Source organism: Sinohyriopsis cumingii, chromosome 16 (genome assembly GCF_028554795.1).
Source record: "Sinohyriopsis cumingii isolate HCF-2022 chromosome 16, ASM2855479v2, whole genome shotgun sequence".
Taxonomy (NCBI): Eukaryota; Metazoa; Mollusca; class Bivalvia; order Unionida; family Unionidae; genus Sinohyriopsis; species Sinohyriopsis cumingii.
The window spans coordinates 55,975,932-55,994,931 of record NC_142976.1 but is presented as its reverse complement, the minus strand read 5'-3'; the positions used below and the strand labels follow the sequence as shown (position 1 = coordinate 55,994,931).

Here is a 19,000-nt window from a genome sequence, read left to right as displayed (position 1 = left end):
GTTTCATTTATTTTCAGAAACATTAAGATGTAGGTAAATGATGTTAAAATGCATTAGATGTGGTGATTTCAAAATAAAATTAAGGTTGCAAGCATGGGGAAAAAATATTAAACTTGACAGAGTGACACTCAGAAATGTGAAGCAATGGCCATGTATTCAAGTGATAAATTCATCCTAAAAATATTTGAGGTTTCTAGAAGCATATTTAGCCATTTACAGGTTAAAACACAAGTCGGATAGACTAAGTATCATAAAATGTAAGGTAATGTTGGGGCGGTGAGGTTCGATCATTGGTGTAAACATTAAAACATACCAGTATACATAAAGTCCCGCGACAATGTACTAAATTAAAATATATTACTATAAGCAGTCTTATTCATGAGGGAAATAATTTTGGAAATTGCAAGTGCAAACAGACAAATGTGGCCACACAGATCAACTATAGGTATTAATAAATCCTATATCATCAGCTAAATGTGAAATTCTGATACCCAAAACTTGTAAACAAGGATGGAAATTTGCATATATGGGACATGTACAATGTACTTGTTAAGATCAAATGTGCAAACATAATTCAAATGATCCGTTTGAACATTTATAGTTTATTTTTAAGAGTGCTGGCTACCAATTATTAAGCTCATTGATTGAGTGGAATCAGATATCAGCTGATGTCACAATACCGCACTCTGTCAAAGTACTCAGTTGAAATATGTTACCATACATAGGCATATTCATGATGAAAATAACATTCTAGGATATTTTCAATGTACACAGCCAGAAATGTGCCTTACAGATTCACTATAGGTACAATGTCAGCCTATATGATGTTCTGAATGTGAACTTTTGATCCCAAACATTCTAAAACATATATATGGCTATTTGTTCATGTGGGATATGTAACAATTTTAAGATCGGTTGTACAAAGTTAAATACAAATAATCTGTTTGAATATTTCTTATGTAATCTTTAGAGTGTCCGTTAACAAACATTAGTAATTAATAATGCGTAAAGCAAGATGAATCATTAGAATTCCCATAATATCATATAGGCCACAATGCCACACTACACCAATCAATATCTTAACCACACTAAACAAAAAATGGAATGCATTTTGTATTCAACTTACATCATTTTGCTGTTTTCTTGCATCCAATGGTAAATATACCTGGAGAAAGTATATTTTATCCCTTTGATCTATATTTCATTCTCTGACAGTTTAAAATGATTTAGTAGGGAACCTGAGTAGGTTCTAGTATATCGTTTACATTTCTGTCCTCTCGCTAAATACCTTATAACTATGTTTATATACAATTACTGAAGGCTATACAAGCAGATGTGTGTTACTCAGAAAGTGACCCCATCATAAACACATAAATTAACTGCTTGGACCCCTAATAAATAGTTTGAATGGCCAATACATAATATAATTTTATCTTCGTGTATTTAAAATGAAGGTCTCATTTTGACTTACAAAGATATTTTCTCTGACACAATTTGACAGATATCCAACATTGGAGCTTATATATGGTACAGGACTATAAAATGCTGATAACATTTATTATCATTCCAAAAAATATTATGTATGTGCATGGGAGATTTTGCTTTTATTTTTTGTAAATTTCATTTAAATTTTTAAAATAAAATTGTTTTTTTTTTTTTATTTTTAATTTCATTCTTATATTTTCAAAGTCATTATAATAACATATTCAAATTTCATAATTTAGTAATAAAGATTTCTGCCAATTTAAACTTTACTCAAATACTGCACTGACAGGATAGAACACAATTAATTTTACTGTATATTCTCTACATTTGTTTCTCAGTACTGACATTTCCACTGTGTGACAATCAATACAAATCATCTTGTCAAAGGTTCACCTGCATGTTTTTGAAAGGCTGGAATGTAAACAAACCAGCGTGCAATGGAACACAGATTTCACTTCCGTATCATCACCAAGACCATATTACTCGCTGTACAGTCGCCGAAAAACATACCGACAACCACACCATAAGTTTATATTCTAAAGAATAAACAATTGCCTTTAAATCCATACCAAGAATGCCGAAATCTAACTCTTGCATCAGCACCAAAAGGAGACAGGAAAGAATGCTCTAAAAATAGACTAGGACTATATTCATGGGTACTGAACCGAAACTATTTTTTGTGACCTGATTCCTGACAATATAACCTAGTTGTGTTGCTCTGTCATAAAACACCAAGCCACGCATTCTGGGCTCTTCAGCTACATGTCTCATGCCGACCATTTTCTTCACATCTTTGTTACATAAGGAGCTACGCGTGTATTAAGAACAACATAACAGTATTAATGTGGGATACTCTAGACCAAAATGGGTACGACTGTACGACTAATATGCGTGGGATGATTTGGAACCAAATGGGGAATTTTGCGTGGAATTGCACTCTGGACCGAAAAGAAGAATTTAACATGGAAATGGCACTCTGGACCCATGCGGAAATTTAACATGGGAATGACACACTGGGCCGAAAAGGGAATTTAACATGGGAATGGCAGTCTGGCCCCACACTGGAATTGATATTTGGGGGCATACGGGAAATTTAACATGGAAATGGAGCTATGTGGGGAATATATGGCGAGGAGGCAACAAGAAATGTTAGAAATGTCGATATGTGTAACATTATAAGTCGTTATGTAAACAAGCGAAAACATGCAGGCAGACGTGTGTGTCACCATAGTTCATTGTATGATTCTTTTTTTCTTAATCGTAAACTGACTAATAGGAATTTGCAATATCCTTTTATCACCACGCGAAACACAATGCTCAGTGAGTAACCCACACATTTTGAACTGTTCTGTATCTTCTCTCTCTCTCTCTCTCTCTCTCACACACACACACACACACAGAGTCAGACACAAATGAAGAATATACACGTGCCTTGACATGCATCAAGAAAAGTGGGGTGTTACTCGGATTGGGAAGTGATGTATTACAGTACACGCTCAATAGGAGAGACAAGTTTTGCTAAAGTAATCTACACTTGTTAAAGTAAAACACTTTTTCACGAAGGTAAACCTTTTATGATAAAATTTTGCTACATATTTGTCTTTTTATATATATTTCAAAATTTTGCTCTTCTAGTTTATAAAATTTGTCGGTGTTTGCCTTTTAAGCACAGCGTGACTATAAATTAAATATTATGTAATCAGAATGAAGAAATTAATTTTAACACTGAACTTGTCATCTCCATGAAAGACGCCACCTTCCGTTAGGTTTACATTGGTTTAGTTACCAGATGATCTGATAAATATATATAAATTTTAAGTTCTTGTTTACTAAGAGCAAACTCAATTCATAACAGTGTTTCCATTGTATATATAATTTTTAATCTTTCTTTTTCCAAGCACCAAGCATTTATGAACTAATTGCGATATGTAATGATAGTGTGCTTCTTTGACGCATCGCTTTGCAATTTAATAATGATCACTGATTTTCAAATCTTTTTTTTTTATAGGAATGATCTCCATTTTGTATAGGAAAAGAAGAAAAGTTAGAATATTCTGTGATACTTATTCTTCCACTGGCGAGGGTCCTTGTCCGTGTTCGTAAGGCATGGATAACTGCATTGCTAAATACATTGACTAATCTGTGTTCATTTTGTCTGCCCTAATTCCATTATCTGGATGATTCCAATTGTTCCTAAAATTAGGTTGTTAACCATATTCTGTGAATACATATTATTTCCAATAAGGCGTTTGGTCCAATCGGTCTTCATGTATTGTATAAATTAATATGCCGCCATCCATAATTATAATCTCTTTTCACACTTTGGGCTTTACCACTCCATATTAATTTGGGGAATATGTTTTTCAAAACATATATCATAGAGGATTGCGAAGTCTTGGGAATAAATGAATACATTATGGACAAAATCAATAAATTTATGAAAGCGATTCCTTCCTATCCAGAAAACGTTTGATTTTGTTACATTACCATCAAGACCAGAAATTGGTGCAAAATCCTTGAGAGTTCTAGTGGTAGGTATTAATGATTATGGATAGCCAAACACTTGTCATCTTCGCTAGCCAGGGTTCCGATAACTCTATCAAAACCTCTGCGGATCGAACTGCTATATTGGTGTTTTGTCCTAGTGACATATATTGGATTTCATGTCTTGCATCCCTTGTTGTAAGTTTAACATCGAACGTATGACTATGTACCAGAGGGAAGCCATTACATGTCTATTTGGGCGAAACGTATGTGTACAAACACTGACCGGCAGTGAAAAAGTGAAAAGTGCTTATTTATCAGTCCATCCTGTGTACTCCCCTTGTGTCGATCACGTAAGAACAGTATTCAAATTTGAACAACTTCAATGCGCAGGATCACGAGCATGCCTTACAGTACAATCATGAATAAACATATAATTATTAACTACTACACAAACGTGAGTATGATTTGCACAATCCATAATCCGTGACAAACACATGCACACGTGAACACATACAAATATTCGTGATTTTTCTTGGATATTCCTCTGTGAAGTAATCGCCTATATCACCTGCCCTTGCCTGTAAAATTATTACGTTTATAATTATCATAAAAGTAACAATAACAATAATAGTTACAAGAATAACGCCATTATTAATTATGTTCTATTGTCACCATCATCGCCATCACACTCACCTTTACATTTACTATTACTTTTCATACTATTACAGACAATGCACAGTTAATCTTTAATAATTGCTGTATCACACAATAAGAATTGCTCCTCGCATTTAGCTGTTGAATAATGTACCGTTGTAATTATTAGTTAATACACCAAGCTGAACATTGCTTAACAGGAGTAAGGTGATTTACAATTATAACTATCAAACCAATTGAAACTGAGATGGCTGAATAATATAAAAGCAACTAGAGTCGACATATTTATTAATTTTACTGCTATTATCCAATTACAGGATGAAATAACCGAGACAAGTGAAGAAAATAAGGCAATATGAAGACATATATTGAACTCTGTCAAAAAGTATTCTGAACTCTGGACAATGTTATGAAGATTTGGTTACTACACTGTACGATGCCGACTGGCTTGTCTGTTTGTGAAACCGACAAGTTTCATATTAACGACTTAACGACGTATTCATATCACAAATAACTGTATAGAGTTAAAATATATTACGATATATATCACGATATATACACGCCTCAGGACCGTCTCCTCAAATGCAGAGGCGGCGTTAGGAGTACGCGGGGCCTAGGGCCGACCATGACCGCGCGAGGCCAGAGTATCGGTATCTCGATTGGTATGCTACTGCAAACACTGATTATGTCTAGACTAGATCAACTGTCGCGATTTGTGTACATTACGTGCGGCCTGTATCAGCGTTTCCAATTTACCGGAGAATATAGCTTGACCAACTCATAGGGACGACCTTAGGCCTGAAGCGCAGGGCCCCCTCAAGAGCAGGGCCTGGGGCGGTCGCCCCACTTGCCATCCCCAAACGCCGGTCCTGCTCAAATGTATGAAATAGTTGACACGTACCATGGTTTTCTAACCTTTTTACTTGAAGATGATAACGATATTCAGTTCTTCTTTATACCGTGCAAAATGCACGATATATGGTTTTGATTTTGAATTAATAACAGCATCAACGTCTTAAAAAAAGGTAGAATCTAAACCTTCTTTCTGCTTTTGATTTTGGCGTAGACCCGACAGTTAAAATGCTAGTAAGATTATATTTTGTAGTGGTTTTGTACGTTTGTCGATAAGACCAATGTTCATTTCAGTGAGATCTTCAGTCTTATTGAACGTTTCTAGGTACACTCATGGGACAGAGAATTCCACGGATGGCATGTATGTCTCCATGGATCATGTTTTTCACTGCCTGAGCAACATTTTCTCTCACATGTTTAAATTATTTCTCAGGCATATCACGTTTCCTGTGATATTTTTCGTTGTGATCCACCTTTTGTGTTTCCTCTTTTGCTCCATGTGTTGCTGTATTTATGTCCTCTTTCAAATTCGTATTTTCTTTGCATTTTATACATTTTCTTTTAATTTTTTTATTTTCAGAGCCAACTGACTCTAGTCTCCCTTCCAGCTCTGGTATCCTGTTTGTTATTTCTTACTCCAGTCGTCTTTTCAATTGTGTTTTATTTTGCAACTAGCTGAGTGACAATTTCAGAAACCATACACTTTATTCGTCTCTAGTGACCAGTACATTAATGTGTTCTTGTTTTTGTAAAACATATTGTTATAAATGTCCATAGGTTTACCATTAACGGGCATTCTGGCGACAGTGGAAACGTATACAAGCCCCGTGTCACCGAATTCCTAGGTATGCTTGTATATTCAGTATGTAGTTTTAGAACATAAAATATACAGGGGTTATTCCGGTTCTATTTTTATTGACCATTGAGGACTGAAATGCAACACTGTATCAACTTTGTCGAAAGTCAACAATGCATTCCCTTTCTCATTTCACCATGGAGAAAGTAACATTTTACGTTTGCGTTTCAAACCGACAGAATTAAAGTACTCCTCACGTGATTGGTCGGACATCAATGGTGAGCGATGAACTATTTGAAATGTTTATCATCTCTGTTTAAAGGCATACTTGACGTTAATTTAATGTCGGGGTGGGGGTGGGGGTAATTTTAGTGAATAAAAATCCAAATGGAATTGCAAAACGTATCAAAAAATATATTTTTCTTCTGCTTGCTGATTTCATTTCAGTCTCTTCATGAATATGAGCCATTCTTCATATTCTTCTTCTGATTATCTTGCCTTTTTAAAATTTCTCATTGGAATGTTTTTTTTTATATACATTTTCCTTCTGAATATATTTTCTTCTTGTTTACATTTTCCTTGCTTCACTCAGTAGACCGATCTCTTGTTTACTGAAATTGATACTATGTATCGTCACATTTATCTCTCCTTTCTCCTATCTTAGAGGTACCATTTCATTATTGTATGTTGATGTGGACATTGTGGACTTCAGTGTCCTTTCTGTTGACAGGTATGGCAGGCAGCTTGAATTTTATCTCGATAGGATTAGTCTGAAGTCTTGTTGGTAGTTAAACTTCAAATGACTTCCTGTAAATCTCTCACCAGCAGTGTGAGCTGTTGTGACTCTTCTGTCTCACGGATTGAAACTGTATAAGTATACTCTCTGGTAAAGATTAGTCGAAACACACTTAGGTCGCTTGCCATAGTGGAAATGCTTTACCAAGAAAGAACAAACACGAACTTTGTTGTTATGAAATATGAATTTCTTGCATCTGGAAAGAAACTCCTGAACCGTGCTTTTTGAAGTGTAAATATATATAACCGTGAAAGAAATATATGCGAACTTTGTTTTTAAAATGTAAATATGTTGAACAATGAAGGGAAGAAAACAGTGTTTATTTTTATAGTGTAGATTTATTTCTCAGTGAATGAAAGAAAACAGTATTATTACTTTTTGACGTGTGAATTTTTTGTACAATCAAATAAAAATAATGAATTCCGGTTTTTAAATATATTTTATCTCATACAAAATAGAAAACTAGAATGCATGAAAGTTATGATTACTAATTTGATTTGCTCTATTACACTAAATTTCCATCCAGTGATTCGAAACATTCTCATAAAATTTACCAGTAACTGAATCAACTAACATTCACATTAAAAGACTGGTAGAAGTGTTAGATAAGACCTCATTTAATTCAGGGTACTGACGTCACTAAAATAATTCGTCTTGAATTTAAATTCATTGATACATATAAAATAGGACAGGATTCGCAGAGCGTCTCATCACTCGCCATGTATATACTACTCGCCATTATCGATTGTTGTCTTGAAATTAACTACAGTGTTATATGAGAAAAGAGAGTATGTGATGATTGACCAAAAATAAAATAAATCGAAATAGTGGTCCCATTAATTCTCGCTATATCTATACTTCTTACAATCATTAGTGTTCGCCTTTATATTAATATACAGTATCACATACAAAGGATAGGTTGCGCAAATTGAGGGAAAAAGTTAATTGGCTTATGTTGTGACTGTTTGGAAGAGTTCATTTGGTCACTACAAAAGGTGTGTTGTTTGGTAAGCGTGGGGTGTTGGATGCTACACAGCTGTGTGCTTTGAAGTATGTAAGTAGGTACTGATCACTCCAAACCGCGTAGATAACTGGGTGATGGATAGTAAAGTGAGGTGTTAGACAGTAAGGGGGCGCTCACCAGTTATTATGTACTTTTGAGAGAGTGACGTATATAAGGTGAAGTTGTTTGCATTTGAAACATGCACAATGGAGAGAATGTTGGCATACATCTATGTTGCATTAATGTAATGTGGATGGTATTTCTTTGGATATTGTACTTTTGGAAATTGTAAATGATCTAAGCACACTGTTAATTAAAATGACTGCTCCCTTGTGCTAAAAAAAATCAGCCTGAATTAGTCTAAAGAACACTATCCATAGCAGCTATTAAAAAAAGGAAAATGAATTTTGCCAGACTAGACAATACCAGCTTCTGAAAGTGCAATGAATGAATTACCAAATATATAAAATGTATTAAAAAAAGGTTATCGGCTCTTTTTTAAACATCTGTAATAAGACCAAGTTATATACTCTATAACCCGTATTACACCCATCAATCATACACCAAAATAAAGGAAATTAAAGGTTCTTTGAATTATACCTAAGATATACAAGGTCATTTTTAAATAGCCAGTATAACCAGTAAGGAAAGCCGGGGAATTTTTTTCTCTTTAAAATTATAAACTTATGCAAAACACGAAACTGTAGAGCGCCACCTAAATAATTGGATACTGGATGCACGTGTGAAAGCAGAAGACCACACTGAACAAGACAACCGTTGTATCTTATATACTCTTAGAAATAATTCTTTTTATCCCGACGACTCTGAACGGTTTGTTACGCCATTTATTCTTGTGTCTAATTTGCGATGTGAAAACCTTGTCATCATGTGAATTTAAATATCTTGACAGGAAGGGCTTTGTTTCAAAACCTGTGTCACAAATTTCACAACGTAACTTTCAACTGCAAAAAGATTCAACGTTTAAATTTCCGCCACCTCTTTTGTCTGTCACTTCTATAAGCACAAATATGTTATTCACCAAAAAAATAAAATAAAATAATCAATCGTTTCTTTGTTACTTGCCAACTATTTTATAACCACATGACAAAAAGAATAATATAGACCACGTTGTGTCATCAATTCTACATGGAATATAAATGTTTTATTAACCTTCTCTTTCACCTTGATATTACACTATATATCTGTGATTCTGACAACTACAGGAATCGAAGGGCTTACTAATGACCTACAAATTTCTACAATGATTTTTCCTATAATCTCTCTCTCTCTCTCTCTCTCTCCTGTGAACCGCTTTACCTCGATTGTCAAAGCACTGAACTCGTAAGCTAAGATGTCACAGGTTCGTTACTCATCCAGACTAGCCAGGTTTGCTGCCACGGCCACAGTTAGAGAGCTATTCGACTTATGACATTTATGTACAAGAAAGCCTTAAAACTGCAATATAGACGACAAAACGTGGGCAGCCAGTAAAGTGCTGCTTAAGAGGAAAATGCTGTTTTTAAATATGTACTTGGGTATGTCACGATGTCGTCGTTCCTTTTATCTCGCTGTACATGTCGTCTAGCCCAGCTTCTAGAAATATGGCGGTTGTTGTTGTTGTTGTGGGGTTTAACGCCATTTTTCAGCACACGATAGGCTATACATGGCGGCCAGTATTAATGGTGGAGGAAGAACCCTGGAAAACCCCAGGATGAACCACCGACCCACGAGAAGCTACTGGCAAGCTTTCTCACATACCTACATTGGCCGAATCCTAGACTCGAACCCACGCAGACAAAAGTGAGATGGCAGTGATCCTTAACGGAGAGCGTTTTAGACCACTCGGCCACTCGGGGCCCCGAAATATGGCGGTTAAAGAAAACTCTGTGTGTGTGTGTGTGTGTGTGTGTGTGTGAGTTTGAGAGAGAGAGAGAGAGAGAGAGAGAGAGAGCGAGAGAGAGAATTTTATTTCTTTCCTCTCCCTCGTGCATGTCAACTGGCTGGTGACAAAACAACAATGAGGCACCCTGACAAAGCGACTAAACTAGAAAGTGGCAAGACGTAAATGCGACAGCGTCTTCAAAAGAAACAGAATTGCATGACATTTACAAAATGCAGAAAATCTAGGTTGAAAGAAATTAAGAGTCATTTATTACATTAAATGTAATCATAACTCGTGCCGATGTATTCGTGTAATAAATAAATAAATAAATAAATAAATAAATAAATAAATAAATGTGCTATTAAGCTAGTGTCGCAGAATCCAGGAAATGTAAAGTAAACAATACAATAGGCAGATGTTGTATATAGCACGGGATTGGAAACTCCACAATGAGGTCAGGTATCACCGGTTCGATTATAACTTAACTGTAACAGTGTTCTGTTGGAAAGCAACTTATATTTTGCTTCTTTCTTATCATAAAATAAGATTATATATATATATATATATATATATATATATATATATATATATATATATATATATATATATATATATATATATATATATATTCTTTTGTGAGTTATTTTTAACAAATCTATAGTGACAATATGTTTGCTCCTCGCTACTCTTAATTTAGTCCTCTATTTCAATTTTAAAGCACCTTAATATAGGTAAATAAAATAAATTACTGGCATGCAATTGGTAGCATTGCATGTTTCAACGTACAGAGATTATCTACATATATATTTTATTTTTGTACAAGTTTTGTAAATTGATTTACAAAAAGACATCGTGTAAAATGTATGTCAATTAAAAATCATCTTTTACCTCTCGGTGTTCCAAGTTTTCCTTAAATGTAACAGAGAATAAAATAGCACCAGTGCAATCTGTTACAAATAAACGATCTGTTTATTTCTTATGTTCATGATGCAATGCAGTAGCAGCGTGGTTTAAGAAATATTTACAGTGAATAAGCTTCTCCGGTCCACTCAATAAATCCAGCTTATAACCTTGCAGATCACGTTTGTCATTTGCATAACAATAGGAAAGAGTGATATTTTGGGGGGTTGGAGGGAATTTCCCATCTATGTTCTTCGCAGATAGAAGACACCTTAAATTTAGACGTGCCAAGGTTCGTTACGATAGCTGTACTTTAAAAGAATCTTTCATTAGTTGTTTTTTTTTGTGTGCCTCTCAATGGAATAATGATCCTCGGAAATTAAAAAGGCTTAAAATTTGCACAATCCTTTCGTGACATAATGATTGCTTGGATGAAATATAACAGCTAAATATTCAATGGGGGCCACTTCCTGCAGACATTTCCATGTAAATTTGTAGATGAAGTGTCAGATGTTTATCTCTGTATATCGTCATAGAATCAGTGAAATTTTGACGACACAGATGAAACTGTCTTGTGTATACATTTATATACATATGTGAAGTGTTTAGGTGTGAACGTGGTAATTATATACATATAGTTATTTTGTAAATGTTAAAACTACTGGAGGGCAGTCCAATAAATCACCCCAAATTCTGTATTGGTGTGTACAACACCAACCAATTCAGTAGTTTCAAGTCTTATTTCATTCTTATTAAATAAAAGTAAATACACAAATCCATATACGTAATTATATGTTTAAAACTGGAATAAAATCAAGAGCCAAGACTGACATACTTTCTTGGGTTTACTACGGTACGCTGACTATTAAATTTTCACAATGCATACAACAACAACAAAGTACTGTAAGGAAGTTAATTATGGGGACTGTTGGTGTTGTAAATAGGCGAACTGACACAGACGATTGTAAGCGCAGAACAATCTTGGAGTGGAAAAAAAAAAAAAAATCCTGATTGAAAATATGATCGTAGAGAGGCCCAGCTAGTGCATGCTACATTAATAGATGGTCCCGAGAGACAGGTGAAAGCGAGGCTTGTTTACACTCTCTTCCCATGCAAGGAAGCTGCGGATGGTGTGGAGTGGGTAATTCAACTGTAAACTTTTATCTACTGAACAGTATCCTCCGTCAAAAGAAGACCCTTAATTTAATCTCGGTTGTAACTTAATCCTTCCTCTCCTCACTTCGACACGACGAGCTCTTTCTAACGCTTTATCAGGACAAACACAAATTTCCGGCGTTCGCCCTTGTGTTGCCTCCAGACTTTACGTCGCGACAGACTGACATGATTGTATAGGGCTAATTGTGACCTGATGGCGCCAGTAGGGCTTTAACAGCCGGCCTACAGTCATTGATTGTATGGGGTTGCCGCCTAGACGCATAACTTAGCTATTTATCTAACAAGCCAGGCGCCAATGGACTGCTTTACAGGACTGAAACTTCGATTTTCTGTTAAGTCTGGCAGTATCTGATAAAGTTTATTCACTGATCTAAACATACCATGCTGACATTTAGACAGACTGGGACAAAATCGCTCCCTAATAGTATATCGTCTGCTGGCAGTCGGGAGGGTTGTATTTAAAGTAGAAAAGAAGGAGAGGCGTCCATGCAATTTATGTTCAAATGTTTTGCTAATTGGGTAACAAGGTGTTTTGGTTAAACATGAAATGTTCGGTGGAACTTCGTCGGTGTAACTTAAGACTGGATATATATTTGTTACAGAAGCCGGTTCTTCACATGAGCTCCCTGAACTGGAATATTCATTTACTGAACAAAAAACTTGAGGCGAAATCTTAGGTGTGAAGTTTGTAAAACTAGACTGTTTGTAAGTCATGTTTTTTTCCCCCTTGAGTTTTGCAGCAGAATAGTGGTGTTTAAGTTTTGTACAGTTCTGATAGTCAACATTCAAGGAGTTACAGGTAAGGGTAATTGTTAAGTGATAATGGGCATGATCTGATTGTGCTGTGATACTTCCAGGGTGACCTAGGTAGATGTATTTTTTCTGCCAAAAGAGAAATGCCTACATACACATACTTACATGCATCAACATGATCAGAGAACATCTTATCAGTCTGTTCATCTGTCGATCTATCTATATTCATATGTATGCAGCTATTACCTGTTGATCTTCCCATATCTATACATATGAACATTTACATTAAGATTATCTATCTGTCTATCTATATATCTGTCTGTCTGTCTGTCTGTCAGGACTATGCATGCATACAGATGTACATACATACCTCCATTCATACATACATACACACACACACATAAATACACACATGCAATCATACATTCATACATACATATGTACATACATACATGTATACTAGATTGAATATTGTGGCATTGCTGTTGAAAATTCATTAAAATCATTACATAGGGACTTTTCTAAAATGATGGGAATATTGTATGGGCTTGTCATTTTGCAAATAAAAAAAAATCACAATGACATTGCAGTTTTACAAGCAAATTGCTAAATATTACAATTTTCTTTTATTTAAGTATTGGTCTGTGAAATAATTTAAAGACCTTCATTTTATGATAAATTTGAGTTCATCCGGTTATACAGCTAATGATCTTATAAAAAAATTTAGATATGAAATTTAAGATGGATTTATTTCTGGCCCTGACAGTCACTAAGATATTGATGCCATGTGGAAACAAAGGAGAAATATTCTGATCAATGACTATTGGTGTTCATTGGAAAGAATAAATAATTTATAAATCTGTCTGAAAGTTTTATTGCCATATCCACACCTGCTCTTTATGGTTAACATTTTTTCAAAGCTTGATAATTCCACTTTTTTGCAGGTATTTGCGAGTGATTGCTCAGGATGATCAATTCATTTTACTTATTAAGATGTCTAATATTAGTGCTAGACAAGTACAAGTCCAGATTCACTTGTTCTGTAATAGTGTATTATATGCCGTGTAGGATGTCAAAAATTTATACAAGACAAGTCCTCGTTAACATGACTTGTAAAAGTGTTGCACCTTCAGCAATTTCTTCCACCCCAAACTGACAGTTTTCCACATACCTTGATCATTATAGGTGAACAGATATACACTAAATGTCCCTCTGATAGCTGAACTAAGGTGCATCACTGCTATAGCCAGTTGAGAATTGTTTTAGCCCAGCTTTTGATTGTGAGAAAATATAAAGGTACAGCTGAAACCACCATGCATGTATTTATCTTGTCTTAGGAATGGAACTTTGTATTTTGCTTTGTTTAGTTGTATAATAGTGATTTTCATGAGTTGCATATATCTTATAAGATTAAAATAAGAGGACATTCGTTTTAGTTCAAGTCTGCATGACAATAACCTCTTCTCAGTACACATGTATCAAACCTAGATTTCCACATGTTAGGGAAATGGCTCCTGAAACCTGCTTAAGAACATACTACTGTTTTAGGCCTGGTATATCACCATCTTTAGGCCTGATATATCACCATCTTTAAGCCTGATATATCACCATCTTTAAGCCTGATATATCACCATCTTTAGGCCTGGTATATCACCATCTTTAGGCCTGATATATCACCATCTTTAGGCCTGGTATATCACCATCTTTAGGCCTGGTATATCATCATCTTTAGGCCTGGTATATCACCATCTTTAGGCCTGGTATATCACCATCTTTAGGCCTGATATATCACCATCTTTAAGCCTGGTATATCACCATCTTTAAGCCTGGTATATCACCATCTTTAGGCCTGATATATCACCATCTTTAGGCCTGGTATATCACCATCTTTAGGCCTGGTATATCACCATCTTTTGGCCTGGTATATCACCATCTTTAGGCCTGGTATATCATCATCTTTTGGCCTGGTATATCACCATCTTTAGGCCTGGTATATCACCATCAGTTCACCTTGCATGTTCAATCAGTTTTAAGTTAGAGATGTTATAAGTTAAGGTGTTTATAGTTACCTCCAACGTTTTACACACCAGTATGGATATTTGGAAAGTTATTTTGGGGTGTTGATAATAGTGCATTCTCTATTGAAAAGTTGTCATTCAAAGTTTTGCAAAGTTAAGTGATCATTCCTTGAGCCTTGCCTACCATATTGCCTTGCTTCTACGTCAATCCCATCTGAGTCCATTTGAGTGGACTATCCAGCACTCAACATATGCTATTCTGTGGGTCAGTCGTATGATCACCAGATCCCATGACCATTGTACTTGAACACAGTCAAACTATCAAATCTTTTTCCTTTATAGTATGCTTGTATCACATGATCGTTCTATCTCTCGTGTCAAGAAAAATGTATGCCCTGAAAATTTGGATCATGTGAGCAGGCAGTGTGAGAAATGGTCCAGTACAAGGTCTAGTTTTTAGACCTTTTATAAATAGCTTGAGTGTCTGCATATTAAAGAGATCATATATGTCTGATTGTCATGTCAGATAAAATAAGCCATGTTTCTATATATTTCATACAGGTAGGATGTAGTCTTAGGATGCTTAACTTTGATAAGCCCAGTAGTAAGCAGCTACCCAATTCACTTCTGTATGGTTTTGGTGAATTCAGCTCCTCACTAGATGTATTCTGATCTCACAGCACCACATAACTATTAGATATCTAATATTGGGTGGGAAAAATCAGTTATTGAACATTGGTTCAGAAGTCAGATGTCTAACATCAGGTGGGAAAGGTCATACGTCTGACATGGGGTGGACTGGGGGAAGGTCAGATATCTAACATTTCATGGGAAATATCAAGATACCTACACTGGGTGTGAAAGGTCAAAGGAATGTCAGATTAACATTACTTGATACCAAATATTCGATATGAGTACTCAAAGTTGCAGACTAACTCAGCCTTGAGTATTCCAAATTGCAGTCATTGAAGAAATTGCCTGTTCCTACATTCTTGGACTTCTTTAGAAATTCAATTTCGAAATATTAGTACATTTTCCATCAAAAGGAAAAATCTAATTTTGCTAATACATTTAGCATATATACATTTAAATGAACAAAGCACTTATAAAATTGCCCTGACCAGTTTGCATAATTTTTGAAGGACAGGTCAGTTTAGTATTTAATTATCATTGCCAACTGACACAGTCATGCCTGTGGGTCAGTTTAAATATAGGAAAATAGACTGGCAGTATTTAGTGGTGGACAGACAAGCAGATTCTGCAGTGTACATGAAAAGATGAATATTCCAGTTAAACATCAATATAGCTTTCATTTGCAGTGTCAGATATATGCTTGCTTAAGCCATAGGTCATATGGAAATATTCTTCCTTGTGTTTCTGTAATAGGAGTGTGTATTCTTCATGATGTACAGGAAATAATATGGCTGCCTGTGGTTGTCACAAAGCAAGTTTAATTGTATTCATGATATGAGCACCTGTGGGTGCCACAAGGCAAGTTTAACTGTAAGTAACATAACCCAGATTGTTAGTATAAGTTGTATTCTGTTTTTTTCTAGTTCCCATATTGGCTTGATTCTAATGTGTACCCAGTGTATGCATGGCTTATGCAGTTGTTAGGAGTAATCAGTAAAACAAACCGCTTTGATCCTGATATCCAGCCCATTTTGTGATGGCAGTAGCACAAACAGCTTTGATCCTGATATCCAGCCCATTATATGATGGCAGTAACACAAACAGCTTAGATCCTGATATCCAGCCCATTTTATGATGGCAGTAAAACAAACAGCTTTGATCCTGATATCCAGCCCATTTTATGATGGCAGTAAAACAAACGGCTTAGATCCTGATATCAGCCCATTATGTGATGGCAGATCAAGTTCTATCTTGTTTGCAGTTGGACTTGACTTACAAGCAAGTCCATATAATAGATTACTTTCAGTGCCAGAAAAAAAGTACCATATAAATTCAGTAGGGTCAAGCTGCAAACAACAGAGATCATGATATGTCATAGCATAATGAATGTGCCTGCAGATCCTGGTCTATGGGTTCTGTTCTACTGATTAGTGCTAATAAATTACACAGACCCAGATCTGCCAGTGCATTATGAGTGGTAGATCTGGGTCTGAGCAGACTTATAAGTGAGTATATATGGTACACACAGATTAATAAATGTATGGTATTTTCATGTGCAAATTGTTTAAATATGAAAAGTATATCATGCAAGTGTAAAATGAATTTTACAATACCACGTGTAGGATCTGGAAAAGTTATGTAATTTCACCAACATGGGTTTTAATGTTTGCCATCTGACATTTACTTGTACCTACTGCATTTTGAATATGTGGGACCAGGGAGGCTTACATTTGTTCATATTACGTAAGGTGAAATGTCAGAAAATTGTGTCAGATGTGAACTTGTGCCATTTCCTCATCAGTTATCACGGTACATTCATATAACTTGATCGGTTCTTGATCCAGTTATTGATTGATATGTTTGCACCCAGTCTGATAAGATCATAAATTTGATTTAAAATACATGTTTTGTATCACCTGTGATGAATATTATAACTGAGAAATGACAATCACATTGTCCATGTGGCAGCAGTTTATTTTCTCATGTCCAGAGTTTATGTTGCATCACTGCTTCAGACACGTCCGTCATCTTGTGTAACAATTGTTGTTCAGAATTTTTGTTGACATATTTAAAATACCACTTCGTTATCTCCAGTGTATATTTATTAATGTTATGAGACGTTGCTCTCAGTCGCTAAAGAGAAATTGAACATTCATTGAGACTACAGGTCCAAAAGGTCAACGTCAAGGTTGCAGTGACACAATTACAAAATTGTAAGTGGGAGTTTGATGCTTAAAGCTTTTTTAACATGCATTATCTATGTTTGCTTGAATGAATTGTCATCAAACATTGCTAAGATGTTTACCATGGGATATTGTTGTTATTGCTATTTTTTTTTTGAACAATTCCAATTCTCAGTACAAGATAAGCTATTCATGGCAGCCAGTAAAACTGGTGGAGGAAGACCCCATGAAAAACCCCAGTAAGAACCACTGACCCATGGGAAACTACTTGCAAGCTTTCTCACTTACCCAAAGACTTGAACCTGCACAAACAGGTGAGATGGCAGTAACTGGTAAAGGTGAGCACTTTAGACCACTAGGGCCACACCGTAGAAAAAAAGATTATTGTTTGTTTTGGTGGTTTTATGACACCATAATTCTTTTTGAGAGTTACATTGTGCTGAGGCAAGTTGAATAATGTGCCTTGCCCAAGGACACACCATAATAGCTAATCTGGTATGGTCTAATGATGGGAATGAAACCCCATAAAGGGTTCATTCTAGGTTGGTGTCCTTATGCCAGTGACCCCTATTTGTTGTCTTTGATTTAAGAAAGTTCATTCCATGTGACCCATGACATGCATATAAAATAGGTCCAGGGAAATAAAACTAAAAGATAGTTATTGTAGACTGAATTGAGCACATCATAGGATTACTGAATAGAGTGCACTTATTGCCAAAAATCATAAGATCATTCATTTCATTGGCTGACAGAAATGTCTCACAGGTTTCTATTAGTTTGGGCAAAATCAAGAGCACATGTTGGCTCATTAGTAAAATATGTAAAGAAGAGAAGGCAATTCTTCAAAGAAAACATTGCAGCATTTATTTCCAAATTAGTGTATAGGGAGGAAAAAATGTTGACTCCGATGTCCAAAATAAATTTTAAAGGGTATTGATTGTTTCAGATTGAGGAATTCAAATCCAATTATGTAAGATCAGCCAGATAATGATGACAAGCGTTTGATTCATGCATATATTCATTTATACATTAAATATTCTCTTTTCCAACATTATGTACTTTGAATTTGAATTGGTTGTGACTGATGCAGACTAAGTGCCTTTTGCTACAGTTTCCTTGGCACTTGACTGTGTCCTGAAATGAGGTCACATTGATATTAGTGCACAATTATATATATATATGCTGGAAAATGGAATATTTATTGCAAAAATAAATAAGCATACAACACAACAACACAAGTGCCTGCAGTTATTATGTTTGTTGGAATTTCTTTGAAAAAACCCTAGAAATGGGTAAGTATATATGTAACACTTTTATTTATATAAATGACCCCACTTTAAAACCTACACTATTTCCTTTTCTGAAGGGACCCTGAGTGGTCT

At 35.4% G+C, this 19,000-nt stretch overlaps 1 protein-coding gene across 1 annotated transcript in view; it reads left to right on the top strand.

Annotated features, from left to right (window-relative positions):
- The first annotated feature begins 12,033 nt into the window (after positions 1-12,033).
- Positions 12,034-19,000, top strand: part of LOC149780458 (uncharacterized) — a 41,218-nt gene continuing 34,251 nt past the window's right edge. Inside the window, exon 1 of the mRNA XM_089937396.1 lies at positions 12,034-12,830. The gene's annotated coding sequence lies outside the window, so the exon portion shown is untranslated. The remainder of the gene's footprint in view (positions 12,831-19,000) is intronic.